Source organism: Artemia sp. Qi Xiang Cuo, chromosome 4 (genome assembly GCF_049724085.1).
Source record: "Artemia sp. Qi Xiang Cuo chromosome 4, ASM4972408v1, whole genome shotgun sequence".
Lineage (NCBI taxonomy): Eukaryota > Metazoa > Arthropoda > Branchiopoda > Anostraca > Artemiidae > Artemia > Artemia sp. Qi Xiang Cuo.
Window position 1 is genome coordinate 58188200 of NC_142797.1, and position 13116 is coordinate 58201315.

General features: G+C 35.0%; 1 protein-coding gene across 1 annotated transcript in view; it reads left to right on the plus strand.

Moving 5' to 3' along the window:
• Positions 1 to 13116, plus strand: part of LOC148953277 (uncharacterized) — a 174707-nt gene that overhangs the window by 154438 nt on the left and 7153 nt on the right. The gene's annotated exons all lie outside the window — the stretch shown is intronic.

Below are 13116 nucleotides of genomic sequence, written 5' to 3' on the forward strand. Positions count from 1 at the left end.
TTTTCTCTTCGTGAAACTGATTTTGCTAATGAAAGTTGTTGCATGCTGATTGTTTTTTTTTGTTCGTGGAACTTGTTGCTTGCTGTTTTTTTTATTCGTGAAACTTGTTGCATGTTAATTTTTTTTTCTCTTAGTGAAACATGTACATTGATTTTTTTTCTCCTCCTGAAACTAATTTTGTTCATTCTACATACTGCATGCATATTTTTTTTTATCGTGGATTTTTTTTTGTGCTGACTGTTTTTTTTGTTCGTGAAACTTGTTGCATGTTGATTTTTTTCTCTTCGCGAAACTCGTAAACAGATTTTTCTCCTCGTGAAACTGATTTTGTTCAAGGAATTTGTTGCGTAATGATTGTTGTTCATGGAACATGTTGTATGATGGTTTTTTCTTTATGAAACTTAATTTTTTTTTCCACATAGTGAAAATTAAATTTGTTCATGGAACTTATTGCATGTATATTCTATTCTCGTGATTCATGTTACATGTTGATTTTTCTCTTCGTGAATCATCTACAAGGATTTTTCTCATTGAGAAAACTTTTTTTGTTCATGGAACTTGTTGCATGCTTATTTATGTTCCTGGAACTTGTTGAGGGATGATTTTTTAGTTTGTGAAACTTGTTGCAGCCTGTTTTTTGTCTCTTCGCGAAACTTGTACATTGATTTTTCACCTGGTGAAACTGATTTTTTTAATTAAACTTTTTACGGGATGATTGTTTTTTTTAGTTCGTGGAAGTTGTTGCATGCTGTTTTTTATTCGTGAAACTTATTGCATGTTGATTTTTTCTTTTCGTGAAACATGTACATTGTTTTTTTCTCCTCCTCTAACTAATTTTGTCAATAGAAAACATTGCACGCATAGTTTTTCTGATTCTGGAACTTGTTGCGTGCTGATTTTTTTTGTTCGTGAAACTTCTTGCATGTTGCTTTTTTTCTCTTCGAGGTACTTTTACAATGATTTTTCTCCTCGAGAAACTGATTTTCTTCAAGGAACTTGTTGCGTTCTAATTTTTGTTCCTGAAACTTGTTGTATGATGGTTTTTTGTTCATGAAACTTGTTAAATGTTGATTTCTGTCTTCGTGAAACTTGTACATTGATTTTTTTTTTCTTCTCTTGAAGCCAATTTTGTTCATGGAACTTGACCGTGCTGATTTATGTTTGTGGAACATGTTGAGTGCTGATTTCTTTTCGTGAAACTTGTTGCATGCTGATTTTCTTCTCTTCGCGAAACTTAAACAATGATTTTTCTCCCCGTTAAACTGATTTTGGTCGTGGAACTTGTTGCGTGCTGATTTTTTATTCCTGAAACTTGTAGCATGTTTATTTTTTCTCTTCGAGAAACAAGTACATTGATTTTTTTTTTCTACCTAGTGAAACTAATTTTGTTCATGGAACTTATTGCGTGCATATTATCTTCTGTTCGTGATCCGTGTTGCAGTGTGATTTTGTTTATTCTTTTCTCGATACTTGTACATTGATTTTTCTCTTCGTGAAACTGATTTTATTAATGGAAGTGGTTGCGTGCTGATTGTTTATTTTGTTTTCATGGAACTTGTTGCTTGCTGTTTTTTTTATTCGTGAAACTTATTACAGGTTGATTTTTTCTCTTCTTGAAACATGTACATTGATTTTTTTTCTCCTCCTGAAACTAATTTTGTTTATGGAGCATACTAAAAGCATATTTTTTGATCGTGGATTTTTGTGTGTGCTTGTGTGTTTTTTTGGTTCGTGAAACTTGTTGTATGTTGATTTTTTTTTCTCTCTGCGAAACTCGTACACTGATTTTTCTCTTCGTGAAACTGATTTTGTTCAAGAAACTTGTCGTGTGCTGATTTTGTTCATGGAACTTTTTGTATATTTTTTTTGTTCGTAAAACTTGTTGCATGTTGACTTTTCTCATCGTGAAACTTGCACATTGATTTTTCTCCTCTTGAAGCTGATTTTCCCCATGGAACTTGTTGCGAGCTGATTTTTTTGTATGTGTAACTTGTTGCATGCAGGTTTTTTTTCAAGAACCTTGTTACGTGTTGATTTTTATCTTTGTGAAACTTATACATTGATTTTTATCCAAATGAAACTGGTTTTGTTCATTCAACTTCTTACATGTTAATTTTTTTATTCGTGAAACTTGTTGCATGTTGTGGTTTTTTCCTCGTGAATTTTGTATATTTTTTTTTTCCTCGTGAAACTAATTTGTAGATCGAACATGTTGAGTGCTGATTTTTAGACATGTAAAAAAAAGTTGAAAAAAAAACTGTAAAAAAAAAGTTGGGGAGGGGGCCAAAAAGATGAGGGGGGGAGGGGGCCCCTTGGAGGTAGGGGGTATGGGGAGGCTTCTGAGGTTGAGGTCCTTGGTGGTTAGGGTCAATGGTGCTTACGGTCCTTGATGGTTCATACTCATAATCACCTCACTACTTGATTTCCAAGGATTTCTAAGGATTGTTTTTTGAACTGAGAAAATAACTCATCATCAGAGTTTGTATACCCGTGTTCAAGGCAAAATATAAAAAAAAACACGCCTAACATATTGCCTAAATTTCGAAACCATCAAATTCGTTTAGCCATACCAGGAAAACAACCATCGATGTATGAAAACAGCCATGACTTTATCAGAAACATGAAATTTTAATATAAAAATCATTGTACTGTGAACAGCACGAATTTTCATGGTATGTTGATTATAATTACAACATAAAAAAAACAAAGATCTGACTTTTTAGGCGTGGTGATTTTTTTTATGATACATGTATAAAAGGTAATATAGATTTTTTTTTACCTGTCTTTTTTTTTTTACAGTAATCTCCCACAAGCCCTCTCTCTTAGATGCCCTGTCTCTTATATTGACACAGTAATTTCCTACCTGCCCTCTTCCTTAGATTGACACAGTAATTTCCTACCTGCCCTCTTCCTTAGATTGACACAGTAATTTCCTACCTGCCCTCTTCCTTAGATTGACACAATAATATCCTACCTGCCCCGTCTATGATATTACTACATCACTACTTAAACTTCAGACAGGGCTTAATTGATTGGAAATTGAAAGTTCTAGTTCACTATTTAAGCGTCAAAATATATTGGAGGGTAACCAGCTCCCCCCCCCCCCCCCAAATCCTTTTTTTCCAAATGCATCCAATTAATAAATTTAAGATATGTATTTTGTTATGAATAGTTCAAAGGTCATATAACGAAAATTCCGGTGTCGAAACAACCCCCCCCAGGGCCCGGGGGAAGGCGTTGTAAGTTATGCCCATGGGGCATATATGGGTCTTATGGAAGGGATGCTCGTATTAACTTCAAATAGGGCTCATTTGATTGGAAATTGAAAGTTCTAGTTCTCTTTTTAAGAGTCAAAAGAGATTGGAGGGCACTTAGCCCCCCCTCCTCCACGCTCTTTTTTCCTCAAACCCATCCGATAAGAGCTTTGAGATAGTTTTTCTTTAAAATAGTTCAAAGACCATATAATGAAAATTCAGGGGTCGACGCAGCCCCCAGGGTCCGAGGGCAGGTGTTGTAAGTTATGCAGGTGTTGTGGAATATATGGTTGTTACTGAAGGGATGTTCGTAAAAACTTCAGAGATGGCTCATTTCATTGGAAATTGAAAGTTCTAGTTCAGTTTTATAGAGTCGAAAGAGATTGGAAAGCAACTAGCCCCCTCCCCTCACGCCCCCTTTTCCCCAAATGTATCCAATAAAAATTTTGAGATAGCTATTAAGTTAAAAATTGCTCAAAACTCAGAAAACAAAACTCAGGCGTCGTCACAACCCCCCAGGACCCAGGGGCAGGCGTTGTAAGTTATGCCCTGGGGTATATATTGTTCATATGAAAGGGTTGCTAGTGTAAACTTCGGGGAGAGCTCATTTGTTTGGATTTTGAAAGTTCTAGCTCCATTTTTAAGTTTCAAAAGCGATCCACGGGCAGCTAGCCCCCCCCCCCCCCCACGCCTTCTTTTTCAATACCTATGATATGAAAATTTTGAGATAGATATTTTGTTAAAAATAGTTCAAAGGTCCGATAAGAAAAAAATCCGGTGTCAATAGAACCCCCCAGGGCCAGGGGAAGGCGTTCTAAGTTATGCCCTAAGGGTATGTATGGTTCTTATGAAAGGGATGCTCGTATAAACTTCATAGAGGGCTCATTTGATTGAAATTGAAAGTTCTAGTTCACTTTTTAAGAGTCAAGAGAGTTAAACTAGCCACCCTCCCCCCACGCTCTCTTTTCCCCAAACCAGTCCGCTACAAATTTTTAGATAGCCAGTGTTTTGAAAATTGTTAAAAATTACATTACAAAAACTCCCCCCAGAGCCCGGCGGATAGGCGTTGTAAGTGTTGTCCTGGGGGCGTATATGGTTTTTATGAAAGGGATGCTCGTATAAACTTCAGAAGGGGCTCATTTGATTGGATATACAAAGTTTTAGTTCAATTTTTAAGAGTCAAAAGATATGCAAGGGCAAGTAGCCCCCTCCCCCCACACACGCCCTTTTTTCTCCCAGCCATCTTATAAAATTTTTACTAGTGTCCTGTCATTAAAAATAGTGATACGTTCAAATAAGACAAAATACTGAGTTAACGCAGTCAGCTACGGCCGGAGGACAGGAGTTATGAATATTGTTTTCGAGACATGTATATGTTTTCGTGAACGGATGCTGGTAAAAGCTTAAAAAAGGACTCATTTGATTTGATATTGAAAGTTTTTGTTCACTTTTTAAGAGTCAAAAGAGATCGGAGGGCAACTAGCCCCCCCCCCCCCTCCCCTCTCAATCCTCCACGATCTAAATACATCAGATAAAAACTTTGAGATGGAAATTTTGTTAAAAATAGTTCAAAGTTCTGATAACAAAAAACTCCGGTGTCGACACAGCCCCCCAGGGCCCAGGGGTAGGCGTTGTAAGTTACGCCCTGGGGGTATATATTGTTGTTATGGAAGGGATGCTCGTATAAACTTCCTAGAGGGCTCCATTGATTGGAAATTGAAGGTTGTAATTCACTTTTTAAGAGTCAAAAGTGATTGGAGGGCAGCTAGCCTCCCCCAGCACTCCATTTTTTTTTTCCCAGAGGTACTTCACAAAGAAGGGATTGTCGCATAAACTTCAAAGGGGGCTCATTCGATTGGAAATCGAGAGTTCTAGTACCTTTTTTAAGAGTCAAAAGTAATCAGAAGGCAACTAGCCCCCCCCCCTCTAAGCCCTTTTTCCCCAAATACATCGGATAAAAATTTGAGGTAGCCATTTTGTTAAAAATAGTTCAATGATCATATAACAAAAACTCCTTTACGTATTGTTATTTACTTAAACATAGTTCAAAGGTCAGATAAGAAAAACTCCTGTGTCGACACATCCCACCCAGGGCCGGGGCAGGCGCTGTAAGTATTGCTCTGGGGGCATATATGGTTCTTATGGAAGGTATGCTCGTATAAACTTCGGAGGGCTCATATGATTGGAAATTGAAGGTTCTCGTTCATTTTTTCTGAGTCAAAAGAGATCAGAGGGCAGCTGGCCCCTCTCTCCAAGCCCCATGTTTCTTGAAACTCATCCGATAAGAACTTTGAGAGAGCCATTTTTTCAAAATAGTTCAAAGGTTAGATAACAAAAACTCCAGTGTCGACACATCCCCCAGGGCCTGGGGGGCAGGTGATGTAGACCATGTCCTGGAGCCATATGTGGTTCTTATGAAAGAATTGCTCATATAAACTTCAGAGAGGGTTCATTTGTAAGGAAATTAAAAGTTGTAGTTCATTTTCTCAGAGCAAAAAAAGATTGGAGGGCAACTAGCCCCTCCCGCCCTCCACACCTTTGGGCTTATCGAATGGATAAACCCATCCGATAAAAATTTGAGTTGACCGTTTTGTTAAAAATAGTTCAACCATCAGATATTAAAACTCCAAGGTCGACACAAACCCCCAGGGCCCAGGGACAGCGTGGTAAGTTGTAGTTCATTTTCTCACAGCAAAAAAAGATTGGAGGGCAACAAGCCCCTCCCGCCCTCCACGCCTTTGGGTATATCGAATGAATAAACCCATCTGATAAAAATTTGAGTTGACCATTTTGTTAAAAATAATTCAACCATCAGATATTAAAACTCCAGGGTCGACACAACCCCCCAGGGCCCAGGGACAGGGGTTTTAAGTTATACTCTGGGGATATATAAGGTTCTTATAGAAGGAATACTCGTATAAACTTCAGAGAGGGCTCATTTGATTGAAAATAGAAAGTTCTAGTTCAATTTTAAAGAGTGATCATAGTTCGAGGCTTGATCTTGTCCCCCCACAACATTCGCCCCCAACATAAGACGATAAAAATGTTTATATGACAGTTTTGTTAAAAATATTGAAAGTCTTAGACTATAGAAATTCCTATGTTGATACAGACCCAGTATTTCATTTTGGCATCTTTACGCTTGCACAAAATTTATTATATCGCCGAATATTTGATTTTTTTTCTTTAAGTTTGACTTTGAAGTAAGGAATTTTTAAAAACTTGAAATTTTTTGCAATCAAAAACGAACGAAAATTAATTAAAAAAATTTAATAAAAATAAGTTTTTCAAAGAATAGTAAAGGCCATTTTAAACTTAAGCTCAGCAGATACAAATACATTTTAAAATTCAAACTCAAAACGACCAGAAATTACGATTAAAGAATAAATGAAACCCAAAACGAACAGAAATTAAATAAACATAATGGCAAAAATACAAAAAGTGATAATATAAATCAATAAATAGATCTTAAAGCGAGTAATGACTAGATTGAATATGAAAATCAAGCTTAAGACGAAAAAAAAATTTTCCTATTGAAGTACAAATGAAACTTAAAACGAACAGAAATTAAATAAACAATCAATGCTAACAAACATACAATAGATATTAATGTAAATTAATAAATAAATCTTAAAACGAGTGAAACTTAAATTGAATATATAAATCAAGCTTGAAACGAACAAAAATCAACACAAACGGGTATGACCTCCTTCTCTCATTGTAAAAGTCTAAAAACTACTGCGTCATTGGCACGTTACTGAAAACTATATGCGTCTTGAACAGTCTTGGAAAATATTAACAACATCAAATTGAATATTTGATTTATAATGAGATTAATTGTTGAAAGATTCATCAGTTCAAAAATTTATTTCGCTGTAATTGTATTTTCATTTTGAATGCTATAAGAACTGGAAAAGAAAGTATTTGTAATATAATTCGTTTTCAGTTAAGCGCCAATGACGCTAGGAAAGGAGGCAGGAAAGAAGGTTAGGAAAGGAGGCAGTATCCAAACACTTGTTTGTAGTGAAACTATATTTGTCTTTAACAACTTTAAAAAGAGCTAATAAATTAAAATGAATATTTGATGTATAATGATACTAATTGCTGAAAGCGCATCAGTTCAAAATGCTACTATAATTTTAATGTTTATTTTCCATATTAAGTACAAAAAAAAATATTTGTCATAAAATTGGTTTTCAGTAAAGCGCCAATGACGCAGTAGGTTTTAAAATTTTACAATGAGAGAAGGAGGTCATACCCAAACTCTTGTTTCTGGTGATTTTTGTTCGTTTCAAACTTGATTTGCATATTCAATTTAAGTTTCACTTGTTTTAAAATTCATTTATTAATTTACATTAATATCTATTGTATGTTTGTTTGCATTGATTGTTTATTTAATTTCTGTTCGTTTTAACTTTCATTTGTACTTCAATAGGAAACTATTTTTTTCGTCTTAAGCTTGATTTTCAAATTCAATCTAAGCATTACTCGCTTTAAGATCTATTTATTCATTTATATTATTACTTGTTATATCTTTTGCTATGATTTTTTATTTAATTTCTGTTCGTTTTGGGTTTCATTTATTATTTAATAGTAATTTCTGGTCATTGTGAAGCTTAATTTTAAAAGGTATTTGTATCTGCTGAGCTTAAGTATAAAATGGCCTTTACTTTTCTTTGAAAAACTTATTTTTCGGAAAGTTTTTTTAATTAATTTATATTTAAGGTCGGATGCATTCTGATGCTCAACATATAAGAAATTAAGGTGAAATCTTAACACATCAATTAGAAAAAGTCTTCTACAAATAAGATGTGAACACGTTCTGTTGCCCAGATTCTTTATGCCTCAGTGAACGTTCTCTTTGATTGAAAAATATAATTAGCCATAGAGATCACAACTGCTAGTTTTAGAAGAAGGATATCTTCAAATTACCCGTGAAATTTTCTCCTTCCAGAATTACACAAATTTTAAATTTAGGAGGTGAAATCTTCTTTCTTTGGAGTCTTAGGTCCATCCTGTTGAAACAAAATGATACATAGTTGAGCCGAGAAATTATGTACTCTGGACACCAGACCAAAAACAAAGTCCTTCGATAAAGGAAAACTACAAGGCATAAATATAATACCCGTTTGCAGACCCTTTTCAATAGATGGCAGATGCAAATTTGATTACATTCATCATGAAAACTAGACTGTCTATCTTTTTTGTGTATAAACAGCGAAATATATTCTAAAATATACTTATTAGAATTTCCATTTTAGTAATACTGAGATACAGATTGAGATACAAAACACTTTTCAACATTAAGCTGAAAAACTCTTTGTAAGTACTCATCCACAAAGGCGGAGGTTCTATCAGTAAACAGCCTTCGTATCGAATTTCCGTTCACATTTAGAAGAAATTTGACGCTAAGAATAGTGACAAAAATACGGTACTTGTTAATTATGCGAATCCACCCAAGAAGTGAAGTTAGGTTAATCCTAATGAAATATAACCTTCATATTACCTTCATATTTAGTTTATATAATAATATAATTTGAGCTATATATTTGGAAATTGAGGGTGGGGGTAGAGTATTTTGACAGCGCCCCTAACGTAACCCCCATGCAAATAAATAGCCCAAATTATACAAGTCCAATGCATTGTATCACCCGTCACTTGTCTTTGTGGCTATGAAACCGGTTTTCTATGATCTAGCCTATGTGTAATTCTTGAGTGTGTTCCGTATAATTAGTAAGTGCCAAAAATACTTAGGATTTTTTATTGATGAAACTTATCATGAAAAATCATTCAAGTGACATAGCTGAAATATTAAGCAGAATCCTTGAGGTAATGCGACAAATTAAAAACGTAGTCCCTAGAAAATTCTAAAAATGGTCGATTTTTCTTTATTTTCTCCGTGCATAAGTTATGGATGCTCCATTTGCGCAAAAAATTTTATAAAAAAAAATTTAAAAGAGTACCGTAGAAGAACTGTAAAATGAAACTGTAAAATTATTGTCAGAATTTGGATGATGATACTTATGATCATTATAAAAAGAATAATTCAATGGACGGGTTCAGAATTCGCAACTAATTTGCAAATTTTTCATATAAATATTTGAACCTTGATAATCCTTTCTTTTCAAAATCATTTTACTTGTAATAGAGACCATCGTGATCATAATACAAGAAAAGGGGATAATGTAATGGTTGAGTTTAACAATACCACCTACGCATGTTTTGTAATTCACCATTATGACCTTTATGTTTGGATACACTTCCTGACTGCGTAAAAAATGATTCTAGTCTTTCTGCTCTCAATTGACGGGATAAAAAGTTCATTTATTGTAGAGAGTGAATCCGGCAAGTAACTCACTCCTGGTGGTCAGTGTATTCAAGATGGTTATTCTTGAGCAGCTGTAATTGAACAATTGAGCCGTAGCTTGAGCAGGGAGTGGCTTGAGCAGCTGTAATTGGTTACCACGCTCGTCCTGTCAAACTTCATCGTATTTCCTGGCTAGCATAATGTGAATAGTGTCTCTTTTATTAATAAATCATCTTTTACTCTCTTCCTATCACTTTTTTTCTCTCTCTCTCTATCTCTACTTCTCCGTTTTTCGATCTCTATCTCTCACTTTATTAGTATCAGACATCATTTATTGTTACTACAATTACAGACAACACACTTTTGCACTTAAGTTTGTTTAATTTTAAACTGCCAAGGAATTAAATAGGAATTTCGTGGTATTTTTTTTTTTTTTTTTTTTTTTTTGTAAATCATTGTTTCTATGGTAATGGTGCTATTAGTTTTTATAGTTTTAGTTTACAGATATATTAACAACTTCGTGTTTGTTTTTACTCAATTCGTGACCTGGAACCGGAAATTAGTCAAAGGCCAAGAAAGTAAAAGAAAATTTACTTGCTATAAATTTCTAGTTCAATACAAATTTTCCAATCGATAGTTGCAGTCTTGGTGCTTTGGATTGTAACTATTCAGGCAACAATGAGGGTAAGCTACCACTTCTCTTAAAATACTGTTTTTTGTACCAGGAATAAAAATAATAGGATTAGCGACCAGAGTTTGTCAACTTGCTTATATTGCATTTTGGTACATGACTAAGTATATGATTGCCCAAGATATCAATACTTCTTGCTCGGTTTAATCAAGAAGGTTTTTGTATCCATTTAATGGTACCAAATGATGGCTTTGATGGGATAATTCCCACAAAAAGAAGTTTACGGAAGAATAGCCGTTTCTTTAGTAAAGGTTTTATCCTTGTATGGTATACCAGACAAATACATTAAAGTGATTAGTGCTATGTACGAGAATAACACTGCTGGGGTTAAGGTAGGAAATAAGGTTTGCACCTGGTTTTGTATTAAATTAGGAATTAAGCAAGGTTGTGTTCTATCCCCCTTTATATGGATTATTTTGATGGACTTTGTCTTAAGGAGCACAGGAAAGGCAATGGGAGACCACGGAATCACATGGGGAGGAACAAATCTTCTGGACTTAGATTAACCTGATGATTTAAGCATCCTAGATGAAAGTGTGAGCAAAATCAATGAACTTTTAGAAGTTTTGTGAGTTTAGGGTGCTAGAATAGGTTTGAAAATTAATGTTAAGAAGACTAAGTCACTAAGGCTAGGAATAAGTGAAGATGAAAAGGTGATGTTGGGTAACGAAAAGATTGATCAGGCAGGCAGCTTCATTTACCTTGGTAGTATTATTAGTCAAGATGGTGGGAGCAGTGAAGATTTTAAAAGTAGAATAGCTAAGGCTCAGGGTGTTTTTTCACAGTTAAAAAAAAGTTTGGAAGAATAGGAAGATAAGTCTGCAAACCCAGATTAGAACATTAGAAGCTACAGTGATGACAGTGGTCAAATGTGGTTCTGAAGCATGGGCACTCCAAAAAGCGGATGAAAATTTGCTAGATGTTTGCCAGAGAAATTGCTTACGGATTGTTCTGGGTACCCGGCTGACTAATCGTATTTCAAACAATAGGCTGTATGAAAAGTGTGGTTCAATACAGCTCTCTAGGGCTATAATGAAAGAAAGGTTGAGGCGGCTAGGGCACGTTGTGCGGATGAAGGATGACAGATTGCCGAAGGCTGTTCTTTTCGGCCATCCGTCTAGGGCTATATGGAAAGCAGGTCGTCCTCGTCTGGGATGGGACGACGTCACAAAGACAGATTTAAAGGAATTGAAAACTTCCTGGGAGGGTGTAAAACGGGAGATTTGAATAGATTGGGATGGAGGAGGAGTATGCGTAGTTGTGTTGGCCTCAGGCCGCTTGGTGCTGCGTGCATACAGAAATCAATTATTGACGTTATACGAAACCTTGCGTTTGCCTTCCAGCAGCTGGCCTTTGATGGAGCTAAGACCCACCCTGTCGGCTCTATTCCAAATCTCTTGGATGAGTATTAAGTAATTTTTTGGAGTCCCAGCGCATAGCAGGTAGTTACTTTTGGCAAAAGGTATTACGAAGGACTAGCACCTGGGAATTAGCTTGCTGGATTGAACACGGCTTTTGGAGCAAAGATTCGCTTTCTGCTCCCATAGGTAAGAAGACCTGTCGGCTCCAAGAAAACTGGTAGGTTTAATGCCCATTGAAATATCTATTAGCCGTAGTTATAGCTTGCTAGCGATTATAATAACAAAACAGTAATGACAAGAAAATATCCACTTCAGTGAATATTTTCAGCTCAATTAGTGGCTTATCTGGCATTGAAGCAAGTTTTACGAGGAACCTTCTTTCGTTATGAAACTTGAAAGTAGTCATTTGAAAGCGAAATTAGAAAGCGAACTAGTAATTTGAAAGCGAAATTCCTGGCAGTTTCTTTGAGGTAATTTGCAAAATTGCTCATAGGTTCGAGATACAAATGAAAAATTAACATACACTTGCTTAATAATTTTGTCTATTAACTAAAATGATATGATTAAGAATATTTAACAATAACTCAGTTCATAAGATAATTTAACTGTTCAGATAATTTAATAACTAATCACATAAAATTATCTTAAACTGAATTGCAAATACTCTAGAATCACACTTCTCAAGCTCAGAGGTTGTCTCTACCATGTCTCAAAGCAAGGTTGCTACACTTTACATTGTAATGTAAATTTTCACTCATGTATTGGCTGTTGAATCCATCAGAGAGACGTTCTTCCACTTGGAAGTTCAAGTTTTGCTAATTCTTCAGGGAAACAAAGTTTTCCTTCTATTCACTCTCTGTTTTCGCTTAAAAATTATTCCCTAACTGATTTAAATAGAACAATCTCTCCTTGAACTTGTGTTGCGAAAAAAAAAAAAAGCTTTATATGGCTTCCGCCTTTTTTTTCGGATTTTTTTTTTTCATTATTATTTTCATTGAACGTTGAGTCAAACTGATCAATTTACAAAAAGGCGCTAATGATGAAAACAAATTTATGGTTATTCCTGTCATGAGATTCTAAATTTGGATACACTTACGAATTTCGATATCGGTTGTTAATTTTTGAAATAAGAGGAAAGGACCATGACTACTGAAGACAGTGGCAACTCGAATTGCCACTAAACTAGTTATAGTATTAAGTAAAGTAGAGCACATTTGAATATTTTTTACCTATCGCTTAGGCCTAACTGCCTGTTCACATGTATAAAAACAGACTGTCACCCTGAACATATAAAGCAGTAACTTCTAACCAAAAGGTAAGAAAATGCATATGCATTATTTTAAGTTCTCGATTTCCCTAACTTTCACAAATTATCGCAGCATGATAAGTTAATTTTAAAACGAAAATAATATAAAACAGACTTCAGAAGGCGCTATAGGAATATTGGCGAGTAAGAAAATATAAATAATCATTAAATCCGTTTGAATACCCAATATAACGGTG